At 44.6% G+C, this 15,956-nt stretch overlaps 1 long non-coding RNA gene across 1 annotated transcript in view; it reads right to left on the minus strand.

The window, feature by feature from the left end:
* Positions 1-1,840: 1,840 nt before the first annotated feature.
* LOC144823888 (uncharacterized) overlaps positions 1,841-15,956 on the minus strand; it is a 75,969-nt gene continuing 61,853 nt past the window's right edge. Inside the window, exon 3 of the long non-coding RNA XR_013608850.1 lies at positions 1,841-2,775. This is a non-coding gene — a long non-coding RNA (uncharacterized LOC144823888). The remainder of the gene's footprint in view (positions 2,776-15,956) is intronic.

A 15,956-nucleotide genomic window follows, 5' to 3' on the forward strand; every position in this document is an offset into this window, starting at 1 on the left:
CCACTGGATAACGGAAATCCCACCAAGCATATTGCGGACTCAAGACAGCTGCAGCACCACCAGGGATCTCTCATCTCTGGCGATTGCTGTGACCCCAAGGTGGCCCAACTGCACTGGTGGTAAAAGGACAGTAAGTAGACAGCCACCACTGGGCCACCCTCCCCCCAGTCTGGCAGTCAGTGGACCGCCAAAATCGTAATGAGGCCCATTGCCTTTAAATTAAGCCTGACTGTTCTGTGCCAAACTGCCAGTGGATTGAGCACAGGTTAATTTGGGGTTTACTTGTGCCTTATTCTGACTAGGATTTTGATTTCTGCCTGACCAGGGCTCAAACCCCAGTAAACTAGTAACCCAATTTCTAAAACGAATCAAAGAGTTTTCTGTGTCCATGGAAAGGCAACCAGGCATTTAGAGACACCTTCACTCTTATTATTATCATCAAATTGCTTCCATTGAATAATCTGTGACAAATCAACCCAATGTTGATTAAATATGGAAAGGGTTTATGAAAATTGTTCCTAAAGGAATGCAACACAATTTACATTTGTACAGAGGGTTCCTGTCCCTCTTCCATCTCTATAAAGATTCCACTATTTTTCCCATAGTTATGTGTCGCATAAGTACTATGGCTGCTATTTCTTGACTTTGTGAGTCTTTGTGGCTGTTGCAGAGGGTAACAGGTAATTTGTTTGCTGGAAAGGTAACAGAGAGTTGTTGATGATTGACTGCCTGTGAAATATTGGACTGTTTGCCCCCTTCCTTTGTTAGAAAGTGAGGAGTGTGATGTGCTGTGTATGCATGTACCTGTAATCTGGTTCTAGGACTGGTTAGAGTGAATGACGATGTAATAGAAGGTTGGTGGTGGTGCGTTGAATGAAATCCTATGGTTGCTCACAGTCAGAACGAGGATGTAGGCCTAACTAACCTACACATATGGCACTGTACCTGAGGGCATAAGATGGAAATTAAAAGATTCCATCTTCTACCTTATTGCCTCCTGTCCCCTCTGTGAAAAACCTTTGTCCTGGCTGAACATGATGACAACTATTGTATAATCATTTTGAAATCACCTTTACATGGCAGCAATCGTTGTCTAGGAAAATCAACACTGTCAACTCCAGTTCATCCTTAATAAAGCCAAAGAAGACCTAAAAACAGCAGTCACTGTGATCGGCTGGGCAGCCACGGCCGGTTGTAGGTGTAACTGCATTGCGGTGACGTGTGGAGGGGAGGAGCAGGTTGGGGGGTAGTAATGTATGGATTACGGACTTTAACAGGTAAGTAAACATATAAATAAATAAAACGAATTTCGTTGCGCGCACTGCATGGCATTTGGTGATGCAGTACACACAACGAAATTCGTTTTATTTATTTATATGTTTACTTACCTGTTAAAGTCCGTAATCCATACATTACTACCCCCCACCCTGCCCCTCCCCCTCCCCACGTCACCGCCCTGCAGTTACACCTACCACCGGACGTGGCAGCGGCTGGGAGCTATCAGCGTGGGCAGACGTAGTAGTTCAGTTCTGAATATAAAGTACCATAACAAAAGCAGTTGATGTATGAGAGAGGAAGATATTTGAGAAAAGAGACATCTGTTCAGATGGCCATAGTGGGAATCCACCCAAAATTAACTTGGGGGTTGACTCAGCAACAAAAGATCTAACCATATGATATCTAAAAAGAAACATATTTTATGGCGTGCTTGGAAGCACACTTAAGAATACATACTGCAATGGTGAGCATTTGACCCATGAACAGCTGCAGAAAATATATAAAATGTGATTAATCCATTAGATCCCATAACATTGCATGGACAGAAGACTGACAAAAAATATATTGACACTCAAGTTTATTACTTTGATACATTTTGTGTGACAAGTAAATTGCAACAAATGATTAACCATTCTCCTTCACCGATTATATTTCCACCATATTCATTAGCAAATAATATTATGTCTGGAATAAACAGCATTTGTTCCACATAGGCTTTAATACAAAAACACAGTATCTATGTCAGTTGCGCTGCTTTAGGCGGCAGTAAAATTTGACATTCCAAGTCCGGTGCATAACTTTTTTTTACTTGCAATTACATTACATAACATAATTGTCACCTTTTGAAGAAATTAGATTGAAACATATTGGGAGAGATGGTAAACATTCCAACGTTACAATTGGCCTTCTCAGTTTATGCATGATTTCTCAACCAGGATCCAATGCAGTTGTAACCAAAAACAGCCACCACGAGACTAGCCCTTAAGGGAATATTACGATTTTTCAAAAACTTGGTGGAAAGTGAAAGCTGAATTGCTAGTAGAGTCAGTCACATCATTACAAGAGCACCTGATTTCCCTTTATACTAGTTTTATTCTGGCACAAGCCCAAAGTTGCTGAAAATAATACATACAGAGTTTCATTTTGACAAAGATCTGAGAAATTTGAGACAAGTTTAACTGATTGCATTACATTTCCCCTTTATTGCTCGTCTATGTCTCTTCCTACTTGTCTATCTTGTCTTCTATGCAGCATTTTGTATTTGAGACTTAAACGGCTTCTGAGACTTCAGCAGTTTCCAGTGGAGGTAGTTCAGACAATTGGAAAATAGGAGCACTACATTTGGCGCTTACACAGTCGCATGCAGTAATAGTATAGTACTTATAAACAATGAATTTAAGTTTTGAACACCACAGTTTCGCCGCCTTCGCCGCCATTGTTGTTTCCGTGCAGCAAGGACAGCTGCGTGTCACTTTCAATAACGAATCAGCCGAGTACCTGTCAAGTCAAAACACAAGAACATATTTCAATATTATCAGTAGAAATTATTAATATAATAAAAATTCAAAGATAGTTCTTTTAGGTACAGTTTAAACTGAAACTTCACAATGGTGGAAGATTTTATTGAGGATATCTAACAGTGGTACACTTCTCTCTTTTCAAAATCAAACACACAAAAGGTGACAGGAGGAATGCTTGCAAATCATCTAAATCTCTGGCGGCCGTTCTCAGTAGCAGTTACCATGGTTTTTCACTCCCTGTGCCTCTACCTACAGAGGCCCCCCTTATGCAAATAAGTGCCGACCCTGCTCCCTGTGCAAAGAGTGCATTATTTGGGAGCTGCCAAGCGAGACTCCCTTCAGAAGAGAAGATGCATATCCGCAGTCCATTTTCGGCCTTGCTTAACACTTTGGCCTATCAGAACCCACCTGAACTAATGGCCATTTCCAAAAGAAAACTTTACCGTCCTTGAAATTCTTACATCTGGTATTGGTGACCAAAGAAGGTAAAAGGAATTACCCCTGACCTATTTCTCGTTGAGGGTGATTTCGAAAACCACCAGCTAGTTAGGGAGGCCTGCATTGTGTCCAACAATCCTTTCATGAGTTGGAGAAGCTGGTCAGGGACAGGGAACGACACTTCCAGGGATAGAAGACATGGAACATGCATTCTGTCTTCTGCACGCCCACTCAGATAATTAGTTCTTGCTGGGCTCTGCAGCTGGCGTACAGTATTACTTCGATAAGGTTTGCCCATGGGCTGTGCACGTTCATGCCCAGACTCTGAGCAGTTCAGTCCTTTTCTTAAAAGGCGCTGTATGACAGAGCGTAGCCTCCAGGGCATAGCACATTGTTTTCTTGATGATGTGGTTGTGGGCAAGAAATCATCACTAACTCAGTTAAGGAGAAATTGGTGTTGCTCATGGAGGAGGCGCTGAGTGCCATCATTTGAAAATCAATATGTCTAAAAGCAAGGTAATGTGCATTACAGGGAAGAAAAAAACGAAATCTGGAAATTTCAGTTGGTTTTTAGGTAGTGAGAAACTGGAAATTGTAAAATCTTATGGCTTTCTAGGGAAAATAGTATGTGGCAACTTGAGTGTCAAGGCTCACATAGATAGCAACATTAGGAAAGCCAAGACTCAGGGAAATGGTCTGAGTGCTCTCTATAAAGCCACCGGCAGAAGACCTTTTGTCCATCTGCTAGAGGCCTTTCGAGCAAAAATTCCAGCTTCCCTGCTTTACGGCATTGAGTTAATAGATTTGAGACAATGGGGTTTCCTAGATACTATCGAGGGTAGACTCTTGCGACATTTATTGTCGGTCAATAACGCCTGCACAGTGGAATCCCTTAGACTGGAATTGGGCATACGAAGTAGTTGGGTTCAGGCCCTGGCAGGGCCTGAACCCAACTACTCTCACTTAGCCAAGGGCAAATCGGCTACTTTAAGATTTCTGATTAAAAAAGAATTACTGGGTCCTATGAAAGAACATTCTTTACTTATAAAGAATTTCAGAAGGGCTGTTACGTTACTAGAATTGGAGGAATCAGCCCTTTTCTTATTATCTCCACATCAGCTAAAGTTGTTATTAAAACGGGCAACATGGGAGTTAAGTTTTAGGAGGGATAGAGATGTCCTCATTACAAAGAAAGGTGCTACTGAGGTTATCAATTCTTCCTTGTTTAAACATATACAACCCTATGCATCCTGGACCCTCCCCCACGGCCTACGCCGCTTTTGGTTCCTTCTGAGACATGATCTTCTCCCTTTAAATAAATTATTAGCTAGATGGCATGGTTGTTCCGATAAATGTAATCTATGTAGCAATGACAACTCAATTCAGGATATTACTCATATAATTTTCACATGCCCTGCCCTAATGGTCCATCGTCGAAAGTGGGTGAGACCAATATGTTTAAAGTTAAGCATTTCTTCTGCTATATATTTACTCGATGCCATTTTCAACCCTCCCAATGAAATGTTCTGTTACAGAATTTTTAACTTTTTTAAATGTTTCTTAGAATTATATTAATAGATATGATTCACACTTTTCAGTTTCTGTATAAATGGACTGTATTTTGAGGATTTTATGCTTTGTAATTTCTGTTGTTATTTATGTTTTGTTTATATGTGGATCTCAATCGAGTTCCAAATCATATTCAAATAAATTGAATTGAATTGGAGGAGGCGCTGGCATCTGCTAGGTGTTGCTGTTATGTAAATAGGTCGATGTCACATGGAGTACAGAAACATATGGTAATGCCAGTGTACTATCCAGGATTTCTTTAATTTGTTCTGGCCTTTATCGATTAGTATGCATAGAGTGTGTATCACACTGATTCAGCTGTGGAGCTGCAAGTCTTTGTTGAAGTTTCAGTTCTCGAAGGCTGCATCCTCATAAAATGCCAGATCATTGTGGCGGCGAAAAAGAGGACCTGTCACCCTTGGATCCTTCCAGGCTGCTTCTCCCTCTTCCCACACACCATCCCAGGGCTAACAAAGCCACCCTTCTTCTACAGGAACACCTGCCTGTGGAAACAAAAGAGGGGCCTTCACCCTTGGTTCCTTTCAGTATTCTTCTCTCACTGACTTCCCCTTTCCTTCTCTTCCTACCAGCCCTCACCTTCAAACCATATCTCCCTAACCGACTATACCAACCCCCTGCCTGCCTACCCCACTTACCTCCCATACTTCCCTACACACAATGCCTACCTACACTACTTATCATCCTTAGAATACCTTGCCTCATCCACAATGTCTTAACTGCTATACCTTACTTACAACAACTACCCAGATACCACACATACCATATCTACCACAACTATCTTAGCTGCATACCATACTTACTTGTAATACCTGTCCTCTCTATCTAGCATATCTAGCCTACTATATACACCGATTATCCATACCTAAGCTGCAGTATTGGACCTGGCTAGGTCTCCGCTTCTGCAATGCTTTCATCTTACACATGCCTTGGGCAGGGGTGGGTTGTGAAAAAGTGTAGGGCGGAGGATTTAAGAGACATGAGGTGGAATCAAAATTATTGATACCTGATATTTTGCAACCCCATAATTCGACAGTGCAGATGTCAAACTCATAAAGAAAACCTTTGGATACCTGCACCAATTTATACATACTTGAAATTAACTTTATTCCTAAACTAGAGCAAGTCAGAATAGTATTCTGCAGCTCCCCTCCCCATTACATTTCTCTCTGCCACTCTCTCTCCACATATCACTGTGTCACATTGGTATTTTCCCCCTCGGGGTCACATGTAGGACCTTCCCCATATTTTTCATCTCTGCCATTGCGTTGATCTTACAACAGAAGAAGGGCTTGCACTCGCCCATGATAGCAAGGCTTAGTTGGCCTGAACTCGTGGTGTAAACTGTAAGCCAGCTGCTACCGGATTCTGCAGAGGATACACTTTAGTTCAGGGGTGGCTTGTCCGCTTAGGCAAAAACAAGTTGCCCCACAACTATTTCAGCAGTGCAAATTGAATAATAAAATGATAATAACAGGAGGTTATTATCATTAGATTTTTCTACGCGGGAGTCGGGGCGAAGCTGGGCTTTGTGAAGACAGAGCAGGAGAGGAGTGATTTGTACTCCGCTAAGTGCAAATGACGGTTTGGCCGGCCCTCTAGGGCCGGTAAAACCGTCATGCGTACATGGCGTGCTCTCCATTGGGCTGTTTTACACATCCCCGTGGAGAACATGACCAGGCACTGCATGAGCATCCCATCAGGACACTCAGACCAATCACACCGCTGCTCCGGGCAGCATCTTGATTTGCTGGGAGACTCCAGAAGCCTGGGTGCCTCCAGCAGACTTAGGACAGAGGAGTGGTGTGCAGTGGCAACAAGGTCGAGGAGGGAAGTTTATTTATTTATTTTTTAATCCATACTCCCCCCACCCGCCACCCCCATTCCGAGGCAACCACCACTGCTTTTGTTAACTGTAGTAAGCAACGGCAGAGTTAAAATGGGCCAAAACCTCAGCCTAGCATTCCACTGCACCAAATGCGGCATTTGGACTGAGAGAGTGATGATTTTCTAAATCATTTAAAGAGGCATGCTTTAATAAATGAAATAGCAGTGATGAGGGCACATGATGCAGAGTTAACATTATCCCAGTAACCCGAAATTAAATGGATAGTGCACCCCACGTTTATTCATTGAATTAGTATCCCAGGATGGTTACCATACCTTCATGTGCTTAACCATGGCTAAATGTCTACCACAGTGAAAAGGTTGATGCTTCAAGGTAACCATGCAAACTGGCAACCCGGCAAACTGGTCTACATTGAAATTCAAGATTGAGGCTCCCAAAAGAAATGGCTCACAAGTTGAAGAATGTGCCCCTCTTCATCACAATGATCTCTTCTTCACTGCTGTTGGCTCTGAATGACAAAACCTCAGCCTATCCTCAGCAGTAATGATACCAGATTGGCATCCTATATAGTAAATCCTTCTAACAAGAACCAAGCTATAACATTGCCTCTGTGTAGAATCGAGAAAAAAGAAGAAACTCTTTTAATTTTCCTCCACCTTCAACTTCGTCAATTCTGGCTGCTAGAAAGGCAATACCTACCTCCGTTTGCACCTGTGATCTCAACTTTGCTCAGCAAAGATGTCTCTTAGCTATTTACACATCAGTCCATTTCCAACAATCGCCATAAAATGGCCTACCACTGTAGGTATAAAGACGTGATCTAGCTGCTACATCCATGCGGCCCACCCATCCTTCACCCCTATCCATCAACCTTTTACTGGCAAGGCACATTTGTTAACCACAATATGTGTCATCCAGCATTCATAAAGTAATGCATAAAACTCTTTCACTAGTTAGCATCTCAATGCCACATCCGCTGTCCAAAACTATTCCCAAGTTCATAATGTTTTTAATGAGCTCTCTTCCAATCTCCTGGCCCTTATGGAAATTGGGGTCTCAGAGGCAGACATGTAGTTTCTAATCACCATGGCACTCACCTGCAGGGAAATCAAAAGGCCAAAGTTTAACTCACTTGACTCGCTCCTCACAAATGCCTCCTTAGCTCAACTTCATCTGCTGCATGGACCTGACTATACCACTATTCAAAAGTAATATGACCTTCTTCCAAGGAGACCCCTACACATCCTTGTGACTGTAAGTGATCTTTTCTCCAGAATAAGCTCAACATTTTAACAGATGATTTTACTGATACCCTTAGTCAAGGATTAATCATGAGCAAGAGCAATCAATCTGAAAGTTCATGTTCTTACACACTCAAAAGGGGACACAGCCTCAAACTCATGTTCTTTTTACACCCCATCGGATCTGATTCAATCAAATACTAGTAAGCTTCACAAGAAGGATGGATTAGGATCATCCAAACTAAAACATGAATTTACAACAACCCCAAACCAATTACCGGGATTGTTTTTGCAAGTCTTGTGACCATTGAAGTTCAGTCATTAAAAATCTCCACAAAGATCTTCATTTCTGTGAAAAACAGGGTTGTCAGCCTCCAGTAAAATCTTACAAATCTACTATCAATAGCAAAAAGTAAAGCTTTTGGTAGAACGACTGCCCGGTAGTAGATTGTATGTTTTGAAACACTTGTATGAGGTACAAGTGGGGTGGTGTCAACAATCACTGAAGTTTCAAACTTAAAGTTACTTCAACGCTTTCACTGCATCCTGCTTCCACACCCTGAAGTACTGAGGAAGATTTTCAAAGGGCTTCCAAGTAACACCAAAAGACCACCACCCACACCCTGGTCTCCATAAATTGGACTACAGAAGCAACTGCTACTCTGGTATCATGAAGCAACTCAGCTGAAGGCTACAAACCATCCAGAACTCAGGAGCCAGACTCTTCCTCAACCTCCGACACATAAATCCCATCACACCGCACCACAACAAACTCCACTGGCTCCTGATACTAAAAATGTGCCCATTTAAAATTCCTCACACACAAGTTCAAGCTTAGAACCATAACATGCCCTATGTGGGTCTAGGCAGGCACACATTTCTGGTCCCAGAATACTGTTGCTGGTGATAGTGCACTTTATAACTGCTTATAACATAACAAGTAACATTATGACCCAATTCTATGCTTTTGCCTGTAGGCAGAGTTCTCTGCGGCAGAGGCAGAGATCTCCACCTCTTCTTTATAAGACTCTAAATGGAAGAGTGAAGTGAAACAGCATTCACCTGAGTTAATTTACATTCGAACTGACACAAATTAAACCTACACTTGTTTCCTCTTCCACTTGAACTTTGTGAATGTACAGATACTAGAAATAAGCTCTAGCCTCTAGTATACAACACCAAACATTCAAGAGGAAAAATAGCGTCACTGAGGAGGAGGCAAATTATAGTAACTTTATTGTAAATCACTACAGAGAACTACATGGTCGGCCTTCACACACCCTAGTGATAGAGAGTAGACAGCCATATGGAAGAAGGCTACCAGCTCTTTGAATGCATTGGGAGGTATACACTAATGGAACTAAAAAATGTCAGGATGAGAGGAAGTAGGCGAAGAAGAGGTTTTGTAGGATATTAGGTTATTTCTGGAAGCAGGCTACGATCTTTCCTTTGTCTCAACAGCACCCCCTTATATGAACGTATTATCTCTACCATGCACCCTGGCCTGCTGGATAAAAACAAAGCACCTCAATCTTTCTATTACATCAGTACTCCAAAATCATATTAAACTCTCCTAACAGCACACATCCCTCAGAGATAAGCACACACGGCAGAATATCAGGTACACAAATATCATGGCACAAATATTGTGTCAAAAATGTAAGTGACATAAAAATCGTTCTTCTATACGTATGAAAGTAAGTACAAAAATATTTAATAAAAACTATTTACACAATTATAGTTAGAAATATGACAAAAATATTGTTTTTGCATATGCAGTTTAAAATAGTAAAACTTAAACCTTTTAAAACATAACGGTACTGTTATGTGTATTATACAAAATTAAGTAACATTTAGGGGTCAATTCCGATTCGTGAAAAAGTGCTCCAAACAGCTGTACGGAGCGTTTTTCACGTGCAAAGCACAACCCTTCAACGTACCCATACGTACGAGCAAGTACGATCCAAACCCAAAGCACTCCTCCGTACGACCCGTACCAAACACCGTACTACAAAAAAATACATACAGATTGTATCCGGGTCATGCTGTACGCGCCGTCTGTACGTAAACAGGCAGCAGTTTCCGGACCAGGAAGTACGATCCGTCCCTGCGACACTCCGTACGACCCTTCTCCTATAGGACCCGAAAACAGCCGTAAAAGCAAAGTCCGGGCTGAACAGCCCCTCGGTACGCGACATACACGACATGAACCCCATCGTCCGTGTCATCCCAGTCCTGTACGCCTACGACCTGGTACATAGAAACCGACGACGGCGCAGACGGTGAGTACAATGTACCGCAACAACGGAAGTGTACCTGTACGGTGCGCCACACGCGCATATCTGCATTGCAATAGTGATACAAGCCTCACAAATGCCATCAATGTTGGGGTACGGTGCGCCACATGCTCGCATATATCACCATTGCAATAGTGATACGAGCTGCACAGACGCCATCAATGCTGTGGTACGGTGCACCACACGCTCGCGTATATCACCATTGCAATAGTGATACGGGGCGTACATACGCCATCAATGTTAGAGTACAGTGCGCCACACGCTCGCACATATCACCATTGCAATAGTGACACAGGCCGCACATACGCCATCAATGTTGGGGTATGGTGCTCCACACACTCGCACATATCACCATTGCAATAGTGATACAGGCCGCACATACGCCATCAATGTTGGGGTATGGTGCGCCACACTCTCGCGTATATCACCATTGCAATAGTGATACGAGCCGCACATAGGCCATAAATGTTGGGGTACGGTGCGCAACATCTGAGTGGTTGGTGGAAATGACTCCCAGCAGTGCCCAACAATATGGGGGTGGGTGCAGAGGACTCTCAGCAGTGCCTAACAGTATGGGGGTGGGTGGGTATGACTCCCAGCAGTGCTTAACAGTATGGGGGTGGGTGGCTAAGACTCCCAGCAGTGCCCAGACATAGGAGGGGTGGGTGGCTAAGACACCCAGCAGTGCCCAGACATAGGAGGGGTGGGTGGCTATGACTCCCAGCAGTGCCTAACAGTATGGGGGTGGGTGGATATGACACCCAGTAGTGCCCAGACAGTGTGAGGGGTGGGTGGATAGGACTCCCAGCAGTGCCCAGACAGTATGGCGGTGGGTGCAGAGGACTCCCAGCAGTGCCTAACAGTATGGGGGTAGGTGGCTAAGACTCCCAGCAGTGCCCAGACATAGGAGGGGTGGGTGGCTATGACTCCCAGCAGTGCCCAACAGTATGGGGGTGGGTGGATATGACACCCAGCAGTGCCCAGACATAGGAGGGGTGGGTGGCTAAGACTCCCAGCAGTGCCTAACAGTATGGGGGTGGGTGGATATGACACCCAGCAGTGCCCAGACATAGGAGGGGTGGGTAGCTATGACTCCCAGCAGTGCCTAACAGTATGGGGGTGGGTGGATATGACACCCAGCAGTGCCCAGACAGTATGGGGTGGGTGGATAGGACTCCCAGCAGTGCCCAGACAGTATGGGGGTGGGTGCAGAGGACTCCCAGCAGTGCCTAACAGTAAGAGGGTGGGTGGCTAAGACTCCCAGCAGTGCCCAGACATAGGAGGGGTGGGTGGCTAAGACTCCCAGCAGTGCCCAGACATAGCAGGGGTGGGTGGCTATGACTCCCAGCAGTGCCTAACAGTATGGGGTGGGTGGCTAAGACTCTCAGCAGTGCACAGACATAGGAGGAGTGGGTGGCTATGACTCCCAGCAGTGCCTAACAGTATGAGGGTGGTCGATATGACTCCCAGCAGCGCCCAGACATAGGAGGGGTGGGTGGCTATGACTCCCAGCAGTGCCTAACAGTATGGGGGTAGGTGGATATGACACCCAGCAGTGCCCAGACATAGGAGGGTGGGTGGCTAAGACTCCCAGCAGTGCCTAACAGTATGGGGTGGGAGGATATGACATCCAGCAGTGCCTAGACAGTAATGGGTGGGTGCAGAGGACTCCCAGCAGTGCCCAGACAGTATGGGGGTGGGTGCAGAGGACTCCCAGCAGTGCCTAACAGTATGGGGGTGGGTGGCTAAGACTCCCAGCAGTGCCCAGACATAGGAGGGGTGGGTGGCTAAGACTCCCAGCAGTGCCCAGACATAGGAGGGTGGGTGGCTATGACTCCCAGTAGTGCCTAATAGTATGGGGGTGGGTGGCTATGACTCCCAGCAGTGCCCAAACAGTATGGGATTGGTGGATATGACACCCAGCAGTCCCCAGACATAAGAGGGGTGTGTGGCTAAGACTCCCAGCAGTGCTCAGTCATAGGGTGTGCATTTCCACTATCATACAAGAACTACTTGCCTGTATGTGTACATCCCTAACCTGTAACACTCCTGCTATTTTCATATCAGCACATCACTCACAGCAGTGACCTAATCCACAGAGGATGGTATCTTGTCACACACTGTGTGACACACCACATGTGTGTGTTTTGTCAGATCCCACATGCATATCCACCCATGGAGGTTGCAGGCACCCACACACCCCTCCATCATGACTCAATAGGGTCTAGTCATGTAACAGCCCAACAAACAAATAAAGCACAAATGGACTAATGAAGTGTCATGTACATCCCAGCCATGATGTGAATGTCCAGGTGGTGAAACATGTACTCCCTCACGGAAGGAACAAGTTGGAAAACCCCTAGATACAAAGCACCGAAATGTGAGTCGTGGGCACAAATTCCCGGCATTACAATTAGAAACATAAGGTCAAGGCTGATAACATTTTCAAGCACAGTGAGTAGCATGGATGGCACAGACCAATGATCAGAACTCATTTGTGAGCAGGCATGCCATTGCTGAAGGGAATGTACAAATCAATAGGAAATCTACACAAAAGTCACCACAACAATTGTGCAACTGTCTATAGCGAAGATCTCATGTGTCACTGAGGAAGGGACACTCTTTGGGACTATGTCTGTATGCAAACTGAACACACACAAACAAAGAGTAATTGCTGCAACATTGTGATGGCACATAGATACCATGGTCCAACTCATCACCATCATGAAATAGACATCTTTCACAATCCCTAAACATTACCATGACAACTCCTAGACACCCAGCACCTACAGAAAGTACCTGAAATGCAAATGTTTGGAAAGAAAAATAAAATGCTTTATTCAGCTCCAAAGGAAAAAGATGATGGAAATTAGTCCAGGATATAACAAGGCTAATGGCCAGTCCACAAAATAAATCTTTTTTGGGGACAAAGTGGAGTATCACAACCCCAAACTTGTCCTCGGTCAGCACGGCTCTTCAGCCCTTCTTCTTTCTTCCTTGAATCTGAGGAGGCAAGGCTCAGGGTGGCCACTAAATACTAGATTTAGGGGAGTTAAAAGGGGTGTGTAGGCTGGGACCAATTACTTCATTCTTTGGGGTGGGGCCACCCCTTATCATTCTATCCTCCAGTGGGAGGAGGCATGAGCCTGGCTGGGACCCTCATCTCCAAGATGGCAGGCACTGAAGAGTGGGTTTCACCTCATCTCCCCACCTGAGAGGTGGGTTGTCAAAGGTGGGCATACCTCTCTTCCTAGCTTGCTGCTGGGGGTAGAAAAAGGCTGGCACAGCTTACAAAGGCGACAGGCCTTGGAAGCTTCCCCTTCGTTAACCCAACCCATACTAAGGGATGAGGCGTGACAACTCTGCCCAGGATAGGCTTTTGTTTCTGGACCCAGAGAGTGAAGGCTCTCCACCCAGGGGTCCGGAATCCTGTCTGGTGGTTGCAAATGATAGATAGCCATTTAGGAACCACACCAGGGCTGGTCATTTTTCAGGTGGCATCTCTAACTCCTTCCATGCTTATGACGAGCCCAGCTCGTCATGAGGCACAGTGGAGCTGTGTTCATGATGAGCTGGGCTCGTCATAACGGTCCCGGTCCGCCCACGTGTAATTGATTCCCTGCCTGTGCGGGAGAATCAATCAGTGGGCGGAGTCATGACGAGCTCATCATGAGCACATCTCCACTGTGCCTCATGACAAGCTGGGCTCGCCACGGGCACTGCGGCGCGGCGCCCCCCTCCCCCACGCCATAGGGGAATTACCCCCGCAGCGAAGGGGCTAAGATGCCCTCTGAGTGCTTCTTACATTAAATCCCATACAGGCATCAGAGTGGGTTTAGTTTACTAAAAGGTTTGCTACCAAATATCCCAGGTTTTAGTAAAGCCATGATGGAGCTGTTGAGTTTGTATTGACCAACTCCCAGACCATATACTCTTTATGGTGGTACTACCTTTAAAATGTCTAAGAATGGACTTAGACATTGTAGGGGTATGGGGCACATGCCACTGTACCCTCATCTGCTAGAGGGGTGACTTACCTAGACCTCAGGCAGTGTATTGTGGGCATGGCACACGGGGATGTGTGCCATGTCAATTCTTCACCAAAACATGCAGCCTGCAATGACAGTTTGTGGGTGTTAAGGTTCAGGATCTTTAAGGGTGGCACACTAGGTGATGCAACCCTTAGAGGGAGGCTTTCTCTGGTCATAGTGCCCCTGGTACCCATGGCACCTTTTACAAGGGGCTTACCTGTAGCCAGAGATGTGCCAATTGAGGGTACAAAGGTAGAGTTTTGGGGAAAGAACACAGGCCCTGGGAACCTGATTGGCAGGGACCCAGGGCACCTCAAGTCAGGTTCCATCAGATGTCAGGCAAAAAGTGGGAGGTAACCATGCAAAAAGGGGCATTTTCCTACAGACTGGTACACCAAATTATGTGGCAGGGTTGACTAAATTATGCAGTAGGAAGGGGAAATTATGCAGCATAGTGCAGCACACTTATTGATAGTATTACTTCATTATTTTGTCATTTTACGTATGGTAACCATGCCTGTGTAAAGATTTTGCCCTGTTAGGACCAGTTTAACAACCAACTACGGAAAGCTGCAACTGAAAGATGACCAGTTAATCTCAGTCAAACATATTACCACATTGTTACTAACTTTTGATCTCTCTGACCTAGCTAGTTAAAATCTGCAGATTATGCAGCAGATGACAGAATATGTGGCAAATTCAGGACTATGTGAAAAAAGACTCAGCTGCAGAATTGCATAATTCTAGTTGCCCTGGTTATAAGGCATTTCTGTGCTTAGATGTTTGGATATGCTATGCGGTGCCATTTCCAATGGATACAATACCATGAAAGGGGCAGCTGTCCTAAAGTGATTGTAAAGTCTGAATAAAGGCAAGAAAATCATGTTCACAAATATATCAGCCATCCTGAGAAGTGATGGTATTGTCTTTCTGATTCTCTTCCCAGCATTCTCTGTCTCTGGCGTTCCATGTATGTCCATGTCTTTCTCTTTGTCTCTCCTTTTGTCTTTGTATGTCCCTCCCTTTCTTTTTATTCTTTTCTGTCTCTCTCCTTCCCCCTGAATTTTCTCTCTGCCACTTGCTGTCTCTCTCTGCATCCCCTCTCTTTTTCTCTGACTTTGTATGTATCTCAATGTCTTTTTTCTCTTTCTGTTTCCCTCTCTCCATGTCTCTGTCTTTCTCTTTCACCCCATCTCTCCCTGCCATAGGCCGCTTCGTAATAGCTTGGATAAATTCCAAATGTTGCATACTCTGAAGGTTATTTTTGCAGCCTGCTTTGCAAATTGAAAGGTTCCAGCTGTGAAATTATTTGATAGGTTTGTCCGAATATTGTCTGCTGTGCAGGTGTCTTTTTTCATTACTGCCTGTTGACTTTGCATCCATGGGGACAGCAGACACTTCACCCTCTTAAATCTCTACTATGCTTTTCTCTGTGTGAAAATGTTGGGTGCAAGTCATTAAATTCCCTCCCATATCACCCTAGATTTCATCATTTCTACCTCATCGCATATTTCATATACCAGACCTCCAATTACCGTCAATGTGAGAATCCTTTGAAAACGCTACAAAATATGTGTTCGGATTTTGAAGGGATCTGAAAAATATTTGTCCCTTTTATTGGGTAAAAAACGCCTGAGACAACTGTAACCATAGGAGGTATTCCTTGTGAATTTACAACTAGAACTAGAAAACATGGATATCTTTACATATGCTAT

This window comes from Lissotriton helveticus, chromosome 3_1, assembly GCF_964261635.1.
Source record: "Lissotriton helveticus chromosome 3_1, aLisHel1.1, whole genome shotgun sequence".
Lineage (NCBI taxonomy): Eukaryota > Metazoa > Chordata > Amphibia > Caudata > Salamandridae > Lissotriton > Lissotriton helveticus.